We start from the raw sequence: 21,346 nt of genomic DNA, 5'->3' as shown, positions 1-21,346 counted from the left end.
GAGCAATTCTGTAGACTCCAAAATGTTTCATTTCATAAACAGAGGGAGAAAAAGATCTCTTTCTAGTTTGAGTGTAGTTAACCTCAGAATGAAACTAGATAACCTTGCTGAAGTAGTTGGGAGGGGGGTCAATTTTCTGGAAAGAGAAGTGGGAGATAAGCAAGTGCTGGCTGCCGCAGCCAGGATTCCATGTAGAGGCTTCACAGAGACTAGGATTGAGTGAGAGCTGGACTGAGCTTGTGGAATTCCCTGAGGAATTTTAGGGTGTAAAGATTGGCCATTGGAATAGGTTTGACTTTATCAGCAAAGAATTAGTTCAGGCATGGAACAAAAATCCTGGCCAGATCACTTGGCCGCTGTCACAGAGAGGTCTTGTAAACTCAGACTGTCATTGAAAAGATGTGGTCTGAAGTCTTTCCAAGGCATTGGCAATTTCTAAGGAGCCAAGTCCACGGAGGTACAGATAGAAAAGCCTGTGAGGTCATCCAGTACAGAGATCTTCGAGTATTTTCAGTTAGTTTTCAAGCCTACTACTTAAACTCCCAGGTCCCTTTAACACGATATTAAAGTGAAGCGACTTAGCAGCAGCAGCAGCAAAGCCCAGTGACACGGTGACCACCTTACTCTCTGCAGGAAATACATGGAAACCGAAAGTTTCTCCTTATTTTGGAAGAATGGATTTCTTCTATTGTTTATTTGAAAAGAATCTCTGTTTTCCACTTATTTTGGAGGAAAGACCCAGGTGGTCACCTGATCCTGTGGGAATTCCATCAACTTGAACAGTATTGTGCAATGCGTACAAATTCCCCCAGCTGACCTGGGATGTTAGAACCGATGTTACCTGCAACTAAATCCATGTTTGTTCCCTACAATCACAAGACACTAGCTGTTGGATGCTACCTGAGATTTTGCTTCCAATTGGAAGCTGTTAGGATGCTGACCATCCTGTTTTAGTTCCCTGAACTCCCAAAATCTCATCCTTCTACTCACACTGGACAATTTATGCTTGTGTGAGTGCTCAGTTGCTTCAGCTGTGCCTGACTCTTTTGCAGTCCCATGGACTGCAGCCAGTCAGGCTCCTCCATCCTTGGGATTCTCTGAGCAAGAATACTGGAATGGGTAGCTATGACCTCCTTCAGGGGATCTTCCCAACCCAGGGATCAAACATGCGTCTCCTGCATTGCAAGTGGATTCTTTACCCACTGGGCCACCTGGGAAGCCCATGACGTTTTACAGCACTATTCTATTGGGACTCTGCTGTATATGAGCCAGAGGTATTTATTTAAAATCATTCAAAGAGGCATCGGAGGGGGCAGGTAAATAAATACAGGCAACTGTGACAAAGAGAGCTCTCATGGGGCCAAGAACAAATTCTTGGTGATCTCATGAGAAAAAAAGGGAGTCAGAATTGTTTTCATGCTGCTGTGTTTAGGTCTATAAACATTTTATCACCTGATTGCCAACCTACCTTGAAATTTGATCGGCATCAATTCCAGCCAAGGATAGTGTCTTAACAGGCTGTTATATCAAATATTAACACTATTTCAGTATCTTTAGGGATGCAGAATTATTGTTCTTCAGAATACGAATTAGAAATAGTTGAGCCATGTTATTCCTTAATCTTTTTAAAAATAAAATTTGTTAAATGAATCCCATGTCACTGTGTTCCTCTATGTAGCCACAATGCTCCAAAAGCCAAAATAATCCCCCCACCAACTTCATGTTTCCAAGGTTCTAACGTTAAATAATCTAAGAAGAGTTACCCTGGCAAAATGCTATTAGCTGTTTGGAGACTATATGCTGGATAAATCTTGCAAATAAGTGAATAAATAATAAATGAATGCCCTGGGCCCTTCCTTCACCAGACTGATACAGCACAAACCTGATAGAACGGACTGACTAGAACTTCAATGTATGCAAATACCTAAATTGGATAATTCAGGCACAAGTAATATATTGTAGCTTGGTGCTTATTATTTCAATGTATGTTATATGCATTTGCAGTGTGTGAGTTCATAGATTTCTTGGTTTCTGCAATCTCCTATCTTCTATGATACCCTATCTTTAAAGTGTTGCAAAAAAAAAACAAGAAAACATTATTCTATAAAGCTTAAATACTATGTTTGTTTATACCAACTACCCCAAAGCAGAGTTCCTCCTTATAATGAGGTGTTTTCTAACAGCATGATAGACTATTTTTAAATCAGCTTTGACAAGCTTATTCTGAGTCAGACGTCTCCCAAGCGCGTGCTTGTCTATATCCACACAAGCCGTGGACACTGCTGTGAGGTCTGGGTGGGATTCTTTAAATTTCCTCTTATTTGATATCAATGACCTGAGCAGCTGAGAATGTTCCTTAAGCTCACAGAGGAGAGTTATTGTTGATGTCCTTGGTTGGTGGGCTCTATTTTCTCACTTAATGTGAAGGGGTGAGAGATGAAGGCCCTTTGTTTAGCTCTACAGTGGATGATTTTCCAGCCACTATGATGCATTCTGTTTGGAGAGAGAGTTCTGGAAATCATTCCTTGCTACATTTATAACTTGCTTCATATTTTTGGTTTTTTATTCAATACAGCTTTAGAATTAAAATACACACGCTCACTCCTCATTTTCCTAAAGCAAATATAGAAACTCCATCTTGGTCATTGGACCAATTTCCCCCTTGATGCAGGCAATCCATCACGGGTCAGTTTTACAGTCATATGTAAAAACATGGAATGTGGCTAGTCACGGGTCTGAGGAGTTTGTGCGATTGTCCCAAGACCTTTGGACTTTAATGCACCTGACTCTTTCTGCCTCCTTTTCTATAGCAAGGGATGATCTGTTTTATTTCAACTTCTCTAGAAATCACAGAGGTAATGGGATTACCATTACTTCTCCCTAAAAAGGGTCCAGATGGAGAGTAAGTCACCACATGTGTTTGAGAGAAAAAGCATTCAGTAGTGATGTTCTCTAGTAAGAAATTCTAAAGAATTGTCTAGCTTGTATTTTGAAAGACTCTTTTTTGGATAGTCTATTTATCAATTTTTTATTTTGCTTCTGACTCCCTCTTTGCTGATCACTCAGCCTCTTCTTCTGTTCCTCAGTTTCCCCTCTACATTCTGGACTACATCCCTGTCCCATGTATCTTGAGACAAATCTTGGATTTAGGTGGTCAGCAGAGAAAAAGAAGAGTTCTTTTATCCAGAAATATTATTCACATTTATTTTATTAGAGTCACTCATTCCTACAACTACCTTTGCAGCAAACAATGTATAGTTTTGTATAAGGACAAGAAAAATCAGAGCTGCTGCATAAAATGAGAAGTTATATAAGGAAACAATGTTGAAACAAAGAACATGGAAGGAATCGAGTGGGAAATGTGCTACCATAATGAAATGCATAAGCAGCTCCACAGGTGAAGAGCAGTGATGCAGAAATGGTGGTTTTGTGTTTATAAATGTTTCATGTTTAATTGAATTAACATAACATATAGGCTGTATTCCTTGCCTGAGGCTCACAGCTTCAATCCAACAGAGAGATAGGATAGCTACACACAAAAAGATGAGAATGAGATGGTGGGGATAGAGGATGGGAAAGACAGAGGCCCAAGTGAACAGGACCAAAGTAGGTGGGCTGCTGGAGGCAGGTGTCTCAGCAGCTTATTTGGAACACCTCACTTCTGCCCATCACCACTCAGGTGGGCTTTTGAGATTCCCATCACCTGCCTCAATCAATCTGCTGTTTCCCCTTTATCCTCATACTTTGCTTCCTGCTTTACCTGCAGCTATTAAGCGTGTATTCTGTGTTGATTAATTATATTTATGTACAAATCTGCAAAGGCCTGTCAGAATTCCATTTAAGTTGCTTGTCATCAGCTCATCACCACCTGGCAGGTTTGTTCTTCTATCCTCTGGTGTGATCCAGGCAGATCTGTGATGCAGAGAGGCAGGCTTCATGTCAATAACCAGGGCCCAAGGTAAACCCACGGGTGTCATTGTGCTGTGATTTGCAGGATGCAGGGTAGGGAAAGAAGAATGTCAATTAAGTGCAACGCAACTACGCAGTGTGTATGTCTTCCTAGAGTGGTTTACAATTCCCAGGGCTTTTAGACTGTGAATAATTGACACTCCTGTAAGGTGGATCACTGTAATTGTCCCCATTTCACTGAGGAGGAAATTGTCTTGCACTCCGGAAATGCTCATTTATGCTCTGTGTATCTTTGCTATGCACCCAGGTACTTCCCAGGGGTGCTGTGAGGACCAATTACTAATTATCCAAAAGAGCTCTTATGTTCTGATGAGATCCTCTGGAACGCAGGCGTCTGTAAAACAGTGATGATACCTTTTTCCTGTGGTCTGTATCCATTGGCATTGGACCAGGCACCTTTGGTCATTGAATCAACACTCTGAATGAAATGGAGGAAAGAAAAAGAAGAATAGAAAGAGGAAGGTGTCAGAGATAGGGTTCTCTATCCAGCTATGGTTCAGGTGTCAAGACAAACCCAGGAAGAAACAACCTCATGGGATCCTTTCATTCAAAGGATAAAAAAAAAAAAAAAATCAGAGAATGTTAGACAACTTTAAAACTGGAAAGTTCCTTAAGTCTACCAGGTACGAAAGCAAGGATAATAAAGATCTGGCACAATAGCCAAGTGAACGGGGAACACCATATTGTACTACCTAATGAGAACAATGCAAATTACTCAAAGGAAGCACGTGACTAGGCTGAAGTCAGTGTCCTGCATGCTCAGAGTTAACTAGGGAAGAATTTCAAGAGAAGAGTTTTGACCAAAATTCCAACAAGAAGTGATAATGGACCAAAGGACAACCATTGACTCTGTTGGCTGGTAGCAGGGCGGTCATGAACATGTGGTTTTAGAGTAAATATGCCAGATTGGCATAATCATGTGATTCTGGGTAGCTATTTAATTTGTTTGAGTCTCAGTTTTTCTCACTGGTAAAATGGGAAAATAGTAGCACATGCCCAGTGAAGGTATGGGAATGACTGAATGACACATTATCTGTCAAAAAGTGAGCTGAGTGATTGACACATACTGAATTATCAATAAATCCACTCCTATATTGTTGCTGCTGGAGAAGGCAATGGCACCCCACTCCAGTACTCTTGCCTGGAGAATCACATGGACGGAGGAGCCTAGTAGGCTGCAGTCCACGGGGTCGCGAAGAGTCGGACACGACTGAGTAACCTCACTTTCACTTTTCACTTTCATGCGTTGGAGAAGGAAATGGCAACCCACTCCAGTATTCTTGCCTGGAGAATCCCAAGGACAGACGAACCTGTTGGGCTGCTGTCTATGGGGTCACACAGAGTCGGACACGACTGACGTGACTTAGCAGCAGCAGAATATTGTTGCTGCAGCTGTTGCTTTGCTCCTGGCATGAAGTATGTGCTTGAAGACTATGTATTAAATGAGTGAGAAATTTATCTTTTCGGTAGGTTACTTCTTTGCTTTGGTGTAACAGCATTGGAGAGCAAACAATGGAAAAATGAACTTTAGCGAGGCGCTGGTATCCTACAACTAAAGACGAAAACAAAGCAAAAGGCCAGCAACTCACACGTTCTCCACTGTACTGTGCTTTTCGTAAGAATGTTACTTTCTGCACTTTCTTCCCAACAGTCTGCTTCCCTTAAAGCAGCTTCCTTTCTGCATGCTCCACTGGTTCTGCCATCACTGCCAACTGGTTTCTCCCCCCTTTTCCTCATCACCGTGCTCACCAAGGTGTTCAATGATGCCTCCAGTACCTGATTCAAGAGCCACTCTTCATATCCCCTCTTCCTTGACTTGCTGGCTGCATCTGACATCTGGTTGGCCTCTTTCAAAAGGTGAATTTTTTTCTCTCTCTGTGCCTTTATGACATGACCCATTCCTGCATTCTGCTCTGTGTTTCTGACTGCTCTTTGCCAGATCCCTTGTTGTTGACCACTGATATCCATAACAAGGACTCTGCCTGTCCCCTGCTCCCCTGCTCCCCCGGCAGAGGAACCCCTGGACTCTTCAACCTCGTGCCCTGACAGACATCTGCTCCCACGCATGGTCTAAACTTCTCTTATTCCCTGACCTTCCCTGAGGTCCTTGCCTCTGTGATTTTTCAGTGTACCCTACCTTCTGCTGGGATGCCCTCCCAACTCCCCTTTGGTCTTCTTCCTGGTCATCCTTCAGGTCTTAGCCTAGATGCCATGACTTCAGGGTGGACTTCTCTGATTTTTGCACAACTGAGTCCCCTTACATGAGCGTCCTCCATAACACTCACCCTGTTTTCTTCTAATTACTTATAAGTGCCTGTATTCCTCATGGAGTCCCCACTGGTGGTGTGTTTGTTCCAAGTGAAGGTTCAGTGTGGAAGAGGTGAGCAAACAGAAACATCCCTTCTGTGCTCTGTGATCCCTGGAGTGGAACGGCTCTGCCCAGGGCAAAGTGCCTTCGTCTAATTTACACAAACAAAATTTTTAGGCCAGCAGAAGCCCTATCCTCTAATAACTAGTCAGGAAAACCGTGTCTGCATTGTTCACCATTGAGTTCTCAGCTCCTACCGCAGTACCTGAAATTTCTCAACTAGAAATGGTTACATAAATCAGTTTGACACACTCTTAAGTTCTAAAATGGCACTGCCCACTAGAACTCTCATCCCTGACCCACGTTATGATGATGGAGCACTTGAAATGTGGCTTCAGATGTGCTGAGTGTAAAGTAGGCATGGGACTTAGCAAGAAAAAAAGAAATGCAACCTGTCTTGTTAATAATTTTGTAGTGATGACAAAATGAACTAACATTGTAGACCTATCGTGTTAAGTAAAATGTACAATTATGGTGAGTGTCACCTGTTTATTTACTCTTTCTTTTGTGAGTGGCTACCAGAGAAATGGGGGGCTTCCCCAGGGGCTCAGAGGTAAAGAATCTGCCTGCAATGCAGGAGACCCAAGTTTGATCCCTGGGTTCAGAAGATCCCCTGGAGAAGGGAATGGTTACCCACTCCAGTATTCCTACTTGGGAAATCCCGTGGACAGAAGAGCCTGGTGGGTTACAATCCATGTGGTCTCGAAAGAGTCGAACATAGCGACTAAACAGCGACAGCCAGAGAATTTGCATTTGAGGTTCTCATTGGCTTTCTGTTGGACATCATGATCCCAGACTTTTTTTCTGAGGCTCTGTTTTATATCCAAGCACTCATTGGGCATCTCTAGCTGACATCCCACAGACACTTTCAACTTAACAAAAGTGAATCCGTCCCATTTCCCAATGACTGACTCCTCCTCTTCAGGTGTTAATGGCCACAGTTCACCCAGTCACCTAAGCCCAAACACTGGCATATTCCACAACTCAGTTTTTTTTTTCCCCAAATTAACTTTCTTCCTCCAGTTCACCTTTTTTCCCTCACTTACCCTTCACAATTCTATACAAATGGCCACTAGTGTCTAGTGTGAACCCTGTAATGACTCTCCCTCAATATTATGTAAGAGATCCTCTTAGGTAACATGTTTACATATAAAATGACCTTTCATTATGATCAGATGACTGTCTTCCTCTCTGCTTTCTCCTCTGTGTGCTCACAAATCCCCTCCGCTTAATGCTAATTAAAAGAGCCATTGACTGAGGGTGTTCCAAAAACACATTCTTACAATATTTTATCATTCTTATTTTACAGGTGGAGAAACTGAAGCAGAGAGGTTAAATAATTGACCTAGCATTTCACCTAAATAAGTGATGGGGCTGGTATTACTTGAACCTAGACTGTCCGACCGTGGAGTCTGGCCTCTTGGCCATTGTTCTTGGTTTCACTTCTGTGGTAATGAAGTCATTTCTATTCTCTGAATGCATCGATATTTCTTATACTTTTCTATCTTTACAAAGATTGTTCTCTATGCTTAGGAACTACCACTCTTTCATCATCTTATTCACCATATTAATTCTTTGACAGCCTTTAAAATATGCCCTCAAAGACACTTGTGTGGAAAGTTATCAGACTTTACCAGGAATGTTCAGAAGTTTTCTTTTGCTCTCTGAGCACTGAGCACAATGCAAATACTATTTGTCTTCCTTATTAGGATTATGTCTCTCTCACATTTTGAGCATCAAATACAGTGCCTGACATATAGTTGGTTGCCAGTGCATATCCGTTGGATTTGGAGCTGCAGGGGGTGGGGTGGGGTGGAGAGAACAGCACTTCTGAACAGGACAATCCTGGCTAGGTGGTCTGGAGGTTGCTGACTGAGCTGACATTGAACTCTTGAGATGTCCAATTCTAATGTGAGAAACACCATTCATCCTAGTCACTCTCAGTGTGGAGGTTTTCATTTATGGAACAGTTTTTAACAAAGGGTCACAGGATTTCAGGACAATGTTGGAGCTGAGACAGTTTAATACCCAAGCCCTTATTGTGCAAAGTAAGCTGTGACTCCAACGATTAACTCACACCTCCACAGTGACACTGCCAGGTAATATTAGAGACTGTATTTGAATCTGAGTCTCCTGTATTCCAGTCCACAGATCCTGGATCTTGCTTTTAGACACACAGATAGCAAGATGATTTTATACATACACATACACACACACCCCTCCACTGCTAATGAACTGATTCAATCAATGCAACTGTTAGAAGCCAGACACAAAAGGCCACCTAGTACATGGTTCTGTTATGACATGTCCAGAGTGAGCATATCCACAAGACAGAAAGCAGGCTGGCAGATACCAAGAGCTGGAGGGAGGAGAGATTGAGAAGGGACTGCTAATGTTCTGAAATTTTGTATCAGTGATGGTTGTACAACATTATGAATATAGTAAGAGCCACTCGGTTATATAACTTCAAAGGGGTCAATATGCTACATGTGTTACAGTTCAATAATAATAATAAATGCAAGTGTTTAATAATAATAATTGCAATAAATGAAAGTGTTTAATAATAATAATAAATGCAAGAAAAAATAATAAATGCAAGTGTTTCCTTACCTAGAGCCTGGATTCATTTGTGGCAATAATGAGGGCTAATAGAATTTCAGTGATTTACAGACTAGCTCTTTTCTTACTTCTAAACTTTACAAAGAAATGCACTACTTTGCTAGGACAGGGAAAATGTATCCAGTCAACGCTTTAAAAACCAAACAGTCAATGGAAAGAAATCAAGCTGATTTCGTTCTGCTGATTTACTTTTCCCAATTTTCACCACTCCCATAACTATCACCATTAAAGAAGCTACCATTTTTGTAATAAGTATTCCTCCCCATGTTTTCTGCAAAATGCTTTATATGCCTTAGTGCATGCAATCCATACAACAATCTAAGAGGTGGATCACTATTACAATTTCTCATTTTACTTTTAAGGACACTGAAGGACAATGAGATTTAATCAATTCCACAGGGCCACAGAACTTTTCAATGGCAGAAACTGCAGTCTTATTTCAAGTAAACCGGACACCAAAGCTTATGCTCTTAACCACTAAGCTAATCCATGTGTCTTATTTTTTATTTAGAAAGATAGAATCACATTAGGTTCCCATTGGTCCCTATAGTTTATTTGACAGAAACACAAAGTAAGGTTCTGGAAAATAAGGTGACTCGACCTCTCCTGGGCTCACGAGTTCCTAAAATTTTCCATATTTTTCTATACCACACAATAAAGTGCTGCAGAGTCATCAATATTTATTGCATATGACTCACTCTCTTGAATTCTTTCATAAATATATGCTGCCATACAAACACATGCATATGCATATATGTATATTAGTATCTAGTCTCTGTGTCTCCAATGATACAGACCCTTGGAATAACAACCAGCCTGTCAAAACACACTAAAAGAACTACATTTTGGAGAGAATTACAGTATCATTACCACTGACATGCGTAGAATAGATGTGTGTCCCTTAACTACTGCCTGTCAGGGCCTACTCTCCTATCTCAGCACCAGTTTAAATAGTCCTCAGCCAGCTGCCTGTGGATTCAGCCAACATTGCATGTTAATGCAAAAGTCTGATTGCCCAGATGGTTATTTCTAGGCCTTTCATCAAAAATAGTAACTAAGTGTGGGTCTGGTCTCAAGCATAGCTACCCTGCATATAGGCTAGCAGCTTCTTGCTGTCTTCATAGAGCTCTCCTCTGAGAGGACTGGGCACGTAGATAGTGGCTATTTTGATAAGTCTCATCAGAGACAGAAAGAGCAAAACAGAAGAGACTGGACAGCAATCACTGAAATCTATGAAAATCTCTACAGTGCATTATTCCTCGTATCTCTGTGTTCTTCCTTTTGTTGCTGCTATAATTGTATACAGAGTGATATTGTACATAGAGAATTCACTTTATTTGTGAACTTCCCTGAGCCAGTGTTCTATTTTCTTTTATATATCTCAAAATCACCAGTACAGTGGTTTTGCACTTAAAAAGTCAAATAAAGACATGCTGAATTAGCAGCCACAGAACAAAACAGACCAGACAGACTTCAGTTGCTTCTAGAAAGTACAATGGGAAAAGTTCTAGCTTTGGGGCTTGGTTTACCGTCTGCCTGCCGCCAGGAGAAGAAATACTAGTCTATTGTGGAAAATCAGATCCTTAGGACAGTTCTTTTAAGCGATTCAATTTGTGAGAAGAAATATTATTAGAACAACTCTCAAAATATCATCTAAGCAACTTCTTTAACACTTTTGAATCCTTTTTATTAGAATTAGAACTAGAGGTGGGTACCAAGACCTTGGGTACCATTTTTGTCCTGACATGGCTTGGATTTCTGGGTAGTCGCTGCTGATAGCACTTCCTGGAAAGACAGAATTCCACTGCCTTGTAGGAAAGCCTCCCTTCTTAAAACCGACATTAATTCAGGCCTTCATCAGCCCTTCCTGGTTCTGTTTCACTAAACAAGCACAGGGATAAATCGTTTTGAGTTTGCTTTGTTGATTCTAGTTCTGCCCATAACCAGCTACCTTTTCCTAATCTTTCCACTACCAGAAGCAAAAAATTTCACAGGGTAAAATTGTTCATTTCCATCTCAGCATATTTTTTCTTACATTTGGAATGACTTGGCTCAGCTACCCTGACCTTGAAATGCAGCCCCTCCACCCTACTAAGAAATCAGCAGGAGCTGGAAGGTGGAGAACACGAAGTTTCCATTTCTTCGCAAATCCATTTTTATATGGTGAAGGCTAGGCTGGTTCCAAAGGCAAAAGGACAGCCTATTATCTGAAAGAATGATAGATAAGGATTAGGTTTAATACTGGAAAACATTTAGCAATGGAAAGAAAGACTGCATTCATGACAGAAATAAAAGGGACCATTCTTTGGCAAAACATAAAACAGCATCTGTTGAAACAACTCAAGTTCTGCACTGCTTTGCATGGCACCCTTTGTTGCTCAAGGATGGCAGCTTCTCTCAGGCCTTTGAGGACACAAAATGATGACAGATAAAGGTCCCGTGCCAAGAAGCAAGAAAAAAGTCACATTTTGATGTGCAACTACTTGATTCTCAGCCATCTAGAAATACAGAGAGGAGGCTGTCCATTGCACTTCATGGACTGCTTTGGCAGCGCTGGGTGTAATTTCCAGTTTTCTCCTGCTCTGCCACACAGGGGATAGTATCTCACCTGAGCTTTCTGGCTTTAAGGAGAAGATCAACCCCACGTGTGTAATCTACTCCAGGTGTATCTATCTCTTTGGCTCTGTACCCCACTGACATTTTGACGTGAAAGATTAGCTTTTTCTGTGTGAAATAGTCATAATGACACAGGCCAGAAAACTCTCATTCAACTCACTTATTTATAGCAACAACTCATTTCTATCAGCATTTTTAACATATGATTTTTTGGCATGAGATAGGGAAAACAAAAACACAATCTTCGTCATGCCTTAAATTAAGGGACAAGAAAAAACAAGGTCATTTACCACTTGTAAATGATTAACAAAGCTTCTAATACACACAACCGATTGTATCACTGAAAACAGAATGAACTCTTTATATGGTCAAGGTCATTTTCATTTGTGTAGTGTAGGAAAAAGTGAACAGAAAATACAGAAATGTTTTAGCATTTCACATCTCTTCAGAAAACTTCAGATACATCTGACTAAAGAACTAGTAACATTTTATTTTCTTTGTATATGAAGTAGCTAATAGACACCAGCCATGCCAAGGGGGAAAAAAATTGACTTTGTTTTACTGCAAGCAGATTTTATGGCTTTCTCTTTTGATGTCTGAACCATGAAATATGCCAGAGGTACTCTGTTGCTGTTTACAGTACCTATGTACACTCTTAATGAGTTGCCATTTTTTACTACCTTTAAAGAACCTTGATAATAAAATATTTATCTACAAATTAAAAAACAAAACCCTTAAACGTGCTCTGCATTTCTAAAGAGGCAAGGCCCAGTGGTTTTCCTCATTAAATGCTGCTTCCAAGAATCTCCTTTTTGTCTAAGACTGTAGTTCAGCTTGTTCATAATAGATAACAGGTTGAGACACATGATATTTAATTTAAACCATGATTGTAAAAAGAGAATTTGGCTTCAGCTCTTTCAAAGATGGATGTTAAAAACAAAATAACAGGTCCCAAATGGAGTAACTTATGCAAGCGCCACGTCACCAAACCGAGATTTAACTATTTAATACATTTTCAGCTCTCCCAGAAATAGGCTCTTAACCAACTAATCAGGAATCATCTGATCAGTATTAGGTACTCTGCCTGATAGGCCCCCCACCAACCATCAAAAATAACCAATCTGTTTTTGCCTGGTACAACTTCCTTGTTCCTGCTCCCTTCTGCCTGTAAAAATCTTTCATTTCACACAGCTCCTTGGAGCTCCTTTCTACATGCTGGGTTGGATGCTTCATTGAATCAAACCAATAACATCTTTAAAATTTACTCAGTTGATTTTTTTTTTTTTAACTTGGATAACCTAAAAGAAGGAGTCTAGGTACTTAATCCTGAGAATTTAGTGATGATGCTCCTAATTTTAGTTTTGTTTTGAAGTCCCTGGTACAGTATGGGAGATGAAAAGATTTACTCAGTAGGAAAACCTTTGTAAAGACTTGTCCTGGTAGAAAGGAGGTTCAGTTCAGTTCAGTAGCTCAGTCGTGTCCGACTCTGCGACCCTATGTACTGCAGCACCCCAGGCTTCCTGTCCATCACCAACTACTGCAGCTTGCTCAAACTCATGTCCATTGAGTTGATGATGCCATCCAGCCATCTCATCCTCTGTCATCCCCTTCTTCTGCCTTCAATCTTTCCCAGCATCAGGTGGCCAAGTATTGGAGTTTCAACTTCAGCGTCAGTCCTCCCAATGAATATTCAGGACTGATTTCCTTTAGGACGAACTGATTTTGTCTCCTTGGAGTCCAAGGGACTCTCAAGAGTCTTCTCTAACACCACAGTTCAAAAGCATCAATTCTTTGGTGCTCAGCTTTCTTTACAGTCCAACTCTAACATCCATACAGAAGGAGGCTATATTTGTTCATTTGACTGAAAGGCAGTGGTTGGGTAATAAGGTGCAGCAGTGGATGCATTGAGTCCCCTAGGCTGATAGGTGACCCCAAATCTCACTTCCATGATGTACTAGAATGTTGTTACCCAGCTCGAGGTCAGTTGCTCTTGAAAACTGCTGAATGTTGTTACTGAGGTAGAAATTAGTTGAAGAGGGTGATGCTGAGACAATATAAGTCTGGGACAGGATTTGGAACAGAAAGCCATAGAATCAACCTAAACCCAAATTTAGCCTCCTAAGTATTAATATGTGAGCAGACTGTGGGCACTTGGAATAGAACTCAATCCCCACATGCTATACACCCTGAACATCCAGAGAAGCCCCTGAAGCTGCATCTGCGGGTTAATGAAGGCCTTCTCTTTCTTGGTGAGTTTTCTCCATTTCTAAGGGGAAAAAGAGAAGCAAAGCATCACCTACTTTCTCCCTTTACCACTAAGAAAGAATATGGTCTTAAATTAGGCAAATCCATTTCTCTCCTCAAGAAGAAAGAATGAAAGTTCTTTGTTGTTCTCCCCATAAAGCCTAATTTGACTTTGCACCAGGGACCATTTTAGATAATTATTCATCTGAAACACAGATCAATTAATGTGATAGTTCTACTAGTTGGATAAAGGTCTTCTTTCATGCTTGCTTCCTGAAGTTTATGTAAATAGGCAGGATGATTTTTACCACTAAATTCTTGAAGGATTTTAACCGTCTCTTTAGGCATGGTTTTCCAGAAACTTCCTTTTTTGTATGGGTGGCCTACCAAATATGTTCAATATTTAAAATTTCAGTGGAGTTTGGTGCTGAGATTTATTTATATCAAGACTGAAAGACTAATGAATTTGGAAGGTCAAGGAAACCATCTGGGTCCTGCATGAGAGCACATCAGGACCTTGAACAAGCCTCTGTAGGCTCATCAGTCGAGTATAAACATGGGTGACATCTCCCTTTTCTTGGCCCATGGAATAGTTCTTACCAATATATTCTATTTCCTATAAGAACTTGTTCTCCATTTAAGAAAAATTACTGAAAATGAATGTTAATAATAAAATATTAGAGAAAAAGAAAATCATATAGATATCTCTGTAAATAAGAGCCAAAGTGGGCAAAAATACCATCTCTAATTTACAAAACAGAAATAAACTCACAGACATAGAAAACAAACTTACTGTTACCAAAGAGGAAAGGGTGAAGGGAGGGATGAATTAGGAGCTTGGGATTAACATATACACAGGCCTGAATATAAAATAGATAACCAACATGCACCTACTGTATATCATGGGGAACTATACTCAATATCTTATGATTACCTATAAGATAAAATAATCTGAAAAAATATATAGATATGTATATTATATGTATATTCGTATATGTGCATCCTAAGTCACTACAGTTGTGTCAGACTCTCTGCGATCCCACCAGGCTCCCCTGTTCATGGGATTTTCCAGGCAAGAATACTGGAATGGGTTGCCATGCCCTCCTCCAGAGGATCTTCCCAACCCAGCAATCTAACCCGCGTCTCTTATGTCTCCTACATGGGCAGCTGGGCTCTCTACCACTAATGCCACCTGGGATAGTCATATATTTGACTATATGGATATATATATATACACATATGGATATATAAATCATTTTGCTATACTAACCTAAAACTACCACAACATTGTAAATCAACAATACTCTAATTTAAAAAAAAAAAAGAAAAAAACTGCTGGATAATGTTAAAAAAAAAAAAAAGACTGTAGCCTGAACTGAATTGTATTAATAGTTATTGAGTAATTTATGCCATATGCTTTACATACTTTGTTTCAATTAGCACTCCTAACTATTCTGTGAGGTAAACATTATTCTAAATTTGAGATGTAAGAATCGGGGACTCTGAGAATGCAAGAAACTAACCTTGGCAATTGCTAACTGGTAGAGCAAGAATTTGAGCCCAGGTCCCTACCTCCTGAACCTGGATTCACTTCCCTCTACCATGCTGGCTTCTGGCCAATGAGTGAGTAAATACCTTGCCCAACTAATTCAACAAAACTCTGCTTCTCTGATTCTGTCTCTGATTCCAGGTGATTTCTTAATAGGTTTTCACCAGCTGTCCATGTTCAGAAAGTTACGGGCAGAGCTCATCTCATATTCAGTACATAGAAATATTCACATTCAGAAGGCAAGTGTGCCTTCATCTCCACTGCCTCAGGATAAAGTCTCAGGTCAGTTTCTTGGACGCAAAATATCTGCCTGACCTGGAAAACTTGTTAAAAGAAAAGAGTTTACCGGGGACCCAAGTTCCCTCAGTCTTGGCCTTTGAGGGTAAGTGAGGGTCAGAGCAACAGCGTGGTGGATTATTCCATCAAGTTATATTGTTAAAGTTACATGGAACATCAGGAAACGTCAAAAGCCTAGGAACACAGAAACATGTTTCCTAATCCTCTCCAACAATGGCAATAACCAAAGCAAGAACTGCTTCAAAAGAAGAAAGAATCAATTGTTTGGCCTTGTCATGTCCTAACAGTTTATAACACAAAGAGCATATTCACAGTGGAAAGATAGTTTGTCTTTCTTTCAAAATAGGGGACACCATATTTTAAGGTATTTCTATAGACGTCTCTCCTCACAGGACTCTGTAAACAGTACTGGTTCAAGAACAAAATCGAAGTTTCCATTCGTGAGTTTGATTCACCGTGTATTTTAGGAATTCTGGTTGAATATTTGTACATGGGTTCCAGCCTAAAGAAGAAAAATACTTCTTTGTTTTTCCTGTTGGCTATATGACAGACACCCGAGGTTCACCTTTCAATCTGTGAAACAATGATTTCTTTTCAAACCTGAAAATCTTTTCACCGTAACAGTTGCATTTGACCTGTAATTTTTCTCGTTATTATCTTCCAAAGAATATTTCCCACTCCATTATCCTCCATGTTTTCAGCCATATCCAAAAATGGCTACAATTTGAGCTCCTGCATTTTATGGACTTACTTTTCCATCAATGAAATCTAAAATGATTTCAGAATCATAAGTATGTAAATAACAACCTAACACTCTGTTTCATGGCATAATTTTATTAGGAGAAACTGAAATATTTGAAAGTGAGTTCTTCAAATCTTAACTGACAACAACTGACTTACAATAAGTCATAGAGAATATTTTAACTATTAGAACAAATGATACAGAAGAATGGAAATTTTGGGACAGATATTTTCTGTTTTGAAAAAAATCTTTCACCCTTCTGCATAGGAAACAATTTAATTTCAACACCAGATCATCGAGAATTGCTTCACTGTGGTCCACTGTGGAGATATTTGGGATTTTGTGAGTGTTGTTTGGAGTGGAATGCAATTCTATTTAGATTTCTTCTTTGATTAGTAAAACTAGTTTTAAAAAATCATATACATGCATACTTAACTGAGATATCATGAAACGATTATTTTGTAATTAAGTTTCAAGGTAATTAAATATATGTATCTCATTTTTTTTTTAATTTTTTGGTCACAACATGTGGGAGCATAGTTTCCAGTCAGATATTGAGTCTGCGTCCCTTAAACTGGAAGTGCAGCGTCTGGACCACCATGGAAGTCCTGAATATGTCTCGCTTTGACTGGTCTCATTAATTCAGGGTCTTTGGATAGAACATACTCTGTATATAAGCTTCAAAGATGATTCCCTGTCAGAACAGACTGGTCTTATCCAAATATAACTCCAAATATTCATGTGTAGCCAAAAACTTTTCCAAAAATATAGTGTACATTGAGATTTATGTATGGTGTCCTAATGTGTGGTAGAGTTCCTTTTTTACTTTTTGGTTACATCTATAACTTACAAGTTACATGTGGAATTTATTTTTAAACTCCACTATTGCTTCTTCATTTTTTTCCATCCTGACAATTGATGTGGTTGGAAGTGTGATGGATTTGGCTTTAGCAATTGCTACTTACGTACCAAATGCGTGGACTTCCCTGGTGGCTCAGATGGTAAGGAATCCGCCTGCACTGTGGGAGACCTGGGTTCCATCCCTGGATTGGGTAGATCCCTTAGAGAAGGGAACAGCTACCCACTCCAATATTCTTGCCTGGAGAATTCCATGGACAGAAGAGAAGCTCCTGTTGTATCCCAATTCATTGACAGAGTACAGTTAACCCCTACTTTGGAGCATAATTTTGCCTTAATTTTGTAAATATTGTATTTTAGTGATTGGAAAATAGGCTATTTCTGAAAACTCAAACATAGAACTAATTTCAAAGAAAAAACTTTAGAAGACAGAAGCTTCAGAATCATGTCTAAAAATATGAATAAATGCACCTTTATTGATTTCAAATGCATTTTCTCACCCTGTTTTGCTATGGCTTGCTCTAAGTAAATGTATACATTTTAAGTCATTGTCTAGCATGAGCTCTCTTCAGGAACATTCTTTTGAGACTGGGTAACAAACACTCCTAGAGTTGCCAAAGAAAGAAGAGGACTCTTTTCTCCAAATGTGTGGAGAACTTAGAGTCTCCTTAGTAACTGAGAGTGCCATTCTGTGTGGTGGGCTGCTGCCACTCAAACTTTCATCCACAGCAAGTCACTTCCAAACGCAGAGTAGAGGCCAGACTGCATTTCTCTGCTCTACTGGAGTAATTATTAAATATATCATTCAAAATCCTCTTCACTCAAGCAGAAAAGATCAGTTTGAATGACCATGGCCATGTCAGCTTTTCCTGGGAATGGTAGAGCACCCATACATACGCACACACACACACACACACACACACACACATACACATTCATACTTATTTGGAGGTGGTTTAGTCACTAGGTCGTATCCAACTCTTGTGACCCCATGGACTGTAGCCCGCCAGGATCCTCTGTCCATGGGATTTCACCGTTTTCTTTTTTTTTTTTTCCCTAAAATGTTTACCATTCTCAGGGACACAAACTTTCTCTTCCTTGCTCTCAGAATGAAACTGTGTTTGCTGTACTTTCCTTCAAAATGCCAGTTTGAAATTTTTCAACTACTCTTTTGAAACAATAAAAGCTAGTGATTCTCTTTAAATCACAATGCTTACTGACAAGGCTCTGTATATGACAGATTTGGACCCTGAAAAAGAAAGGAGTTACTTCAAAGGCTGTAAGCAGAAGGCAATTAGTAAGCATCTCCTGTAAAATGAGAAGACCCATGCCCCTGCCCATCTGACCTCGGGAAAACTAAAGGATCTAAAGTCCCACAACAGGAGAAACTTAGAAACACTCTTACTATCTGTGTGCCTGCGTTGCAAACATGATAAAGTAAACCAAATACTGATAGCCAAACACTGATAGTCAACAAGAACTTAAAATTATTACAAGAATTATCGATATCTTATTAGCTAGTCCCACCTAGACAGTGTTCTCAGTTGTATCAGAGTAGTGTCTTTACTGACTAAATCAATATCTCCTTATCTGCAGATTATTTAAGAAAAGAGTCCAAGGACAAATTATTAGACTATTCATACAAAACATTACAAAATATATTACAAAACAGTAGATGGGAAGAATTGTGTGTTTTTCTTAAGCCAAATATAGATGCCTAGAGATACTTGCATATATATCTAATTCTTTCTTTCCATTTATCTATTGGTCTGCCTGTCAATCTATCCATCTGTCTCGAAAAATCTGGTACTCAATTCGCCTTGTACACATTGCACACCATACTGTAGCTTCTTAGTTACTGGACTATTTGAAATTATCCTTGGTCTTTATTTTTTTTTTAATTTATATCACACCCCACTCCACTACTCTTGCCTGGAACATCCCGTGGACGGAGGAGCCTGGTAGACTGCAGTCCATGGAGTCGTGAAGAGTCGGACATGACTGAGTGACTTCCCTTTCACTTTTCACTTCCGTGCATTGGAGAAGGAAATGGCAACCCACTCCAGTGTTCTTGCCTGGAGAATCCCAGGGATGGGGGAGCCTGGTGGGCTGCCATCTATGGGGTCACACAGAGTCAGACACGACTGAAGTGACTTATCAGCATATCATATTCATAGATATTTAAAAGACATGAAATATACCAATGCTAGGAAGGAATTATATAGTTTTTTTTTAATTTAAATCACAGATAAGCAATACACTGAATTGCGAAAGCTCAAATTCAGACAGTATAGATGAAAAGAGGTTAAAGCATACAGCATAACGAAAGATGAAGCAGGCAGAAGACTTATTCTAAAGCAAGAGTTCCCAAAGTGTGATCAGAAGACCCCTGGCATTCCAAACTAAGACCTCTAAAGAGTCCATGAGGTCAGAGCTAATTTCATAATAAAGTAAGATGGTATTTTCCTATTTCATTCTCACTCTCTCATAAGTGTCCAGTGGAGTTTTCCAGAGAGTCCATGATCTGTGGGATCATAAGGGGACTAAATAGAAAAGCGAATGTAAAAATCCAGCTGTCTTTTATTAAACCAGATAATAAAGAAATGTTTAAAAATACAAAACTATCCTAGTCATAATTTTTTATGTTGAAAGAGATAATTACTTTTCATGAGAACATGCATTTATGTCAACATGTAATGGTATTACTGTTGTTATTTTTAAATGAGTTAATAGATGTTGAAATATCATTTCAACTTCTACTATAAATACTGACAAACATAACCCATGTTTATAGGAGTTTCTGGGGGTGTTCTCAATAATTTATAAGCATGCAAATGGGTACTGAGACCTAAACATCTGAGTTCACTATTTTAGAGCTGTTGACTACTCATTTTATTTTAGTTACTGATTTTTCCAGAATCAAAATTAGGGAAACACTCACTATAAAATTCTCCACAATTATTCCTAACAAGATTGGATTCATATTTCTTGTATTATTTGCTCATCAACAAAATACAGCCAATAGATTAATTTTATATATGATATTTAATATTTCTCATTCTACCTCATTCATTCCTGGCCAGGTACTCACCCAGAATCTTTCTTTACATTTAATGAAAATATAGTAGGAGGTATATTCCTTGATGTATATTATGCATCCGATAAATCTTTGGTGACTCAATTTAAATTAAGGCTGCTTCTTCACTGAAGTTTATTTGCTTAGGTTGTTAAGGTTATTTCTTGCTCTGTTTTTAACATACCATGGAGTGAAGTGAAGTATTAGTCACTTAGTCATGTCCAACTCTTTGCAACCCCATGAACTGAAACTTGCCTGGTTCCTCTGTTCAGGGGATTCTCCAAGCAAGAATACTGCAGTGGGTTGCCAGTCCCTTCTCCAGGGGATATAATAGTCAGCAAAATAAGATTGGCAGGCATTGGTGCAGTGGTTATCAGAGGACTTCTCAAAGCTACCCTGACTGGGCTTAAAGCCTAGATCTAATGCTTGTTCCCATGTGAACATGAATAAAGTCTTTAACCTCTCTGTGCCTAAATGTCCCCACCCAAAAATCAGAAATAAAAAGGTTACTTTGTAGGTAATAATCTCCTGCTATACAGATTAAATAAGTTAATAATTGTAAAAAAAAATTAGAACTAAATTTAGCATATAATAAATGTTACCTAAGAATGACTCAATAAAATATCATTAAATTCAACTGCTGCTCAAAGCAAGCACATGGACATTGATGACTGATTTTCAGAGAAAAATTCTGCACTTAAATAAATTCAGGTACCTGAACCACTTAAATTCCATGTTCGTTTCCATCTCTAAATGTAAAGACTGACAAGTTAAACATGAGTAACAACCATGACTACACTGATAACACAGACAGGAGAGGCAGATCACAGAGCAGAACCTGGAAACAAAAACTTAGAGGCCTGAGAGAGAAAGGCAAACATATTCAGCTAACAAACCATCAAAAAGATAACTCGTGAAACTGTCTGACCTACTCAGCCAATAGATAGAAAGTTGGGCCAGGCCTTTTAACTGTGTTTATTTTTGAATTATATAAATGCTGACATAGTT

At 39.4% G+C, this 21,346-nt stretch overlaps 1 long non-coding RNA gene across 3 annotated transcripts in view; it reads right to left on the bottom strand.

Annotated features, from left to right (window-relative positions):
- Nucleotides 1-21,346, bottom strand: part of LOC129645513 (uncharacterized) — a 112,655-nt gene that overhangs the window by 68,832 nt on the left and 22,477 nt on the right. Inside the window, exon 2 of one of the 3 annotated variants that reach the window (XR_008711416.1) lies at nucleotides 10,121-13,838. The exons of 1 other annotated variant lie outside the window; for it this stretch is intronic. This is a non-coding gene — a long non-coding RNA (uncharacterized LOC129645513). Of the gene's footprint in view, nucleotides 1-10,120; nucleotides 13,839-21,346 lie in introns of those variants that run through there. One more of the 3 variants, XR_008711418.1, reaches the window with a different exon arrangement.

Source organism: Bubalus kerabau, chromosome 3 (assembly GCF_029407905.1).
Source record: "Bubalus kerabau isolate K-KA32 ecotype Philippines breed swamp buffalo chromosome 3, PCC_UOA_SB_1v2, whole genome shotgun sequence".
In the NCBI taxonomy this organism is placed as follows: Eukaryota; Metazoa; Chordata; class Mammalia; order Artiodactyla; family Bovidae; genus Bubalus; species Bubalus kerabau.
Note: the sequence above shows the minus strand (reverse complement) of the source record. Positions and strands in the feature narration are given on the sequence as shown.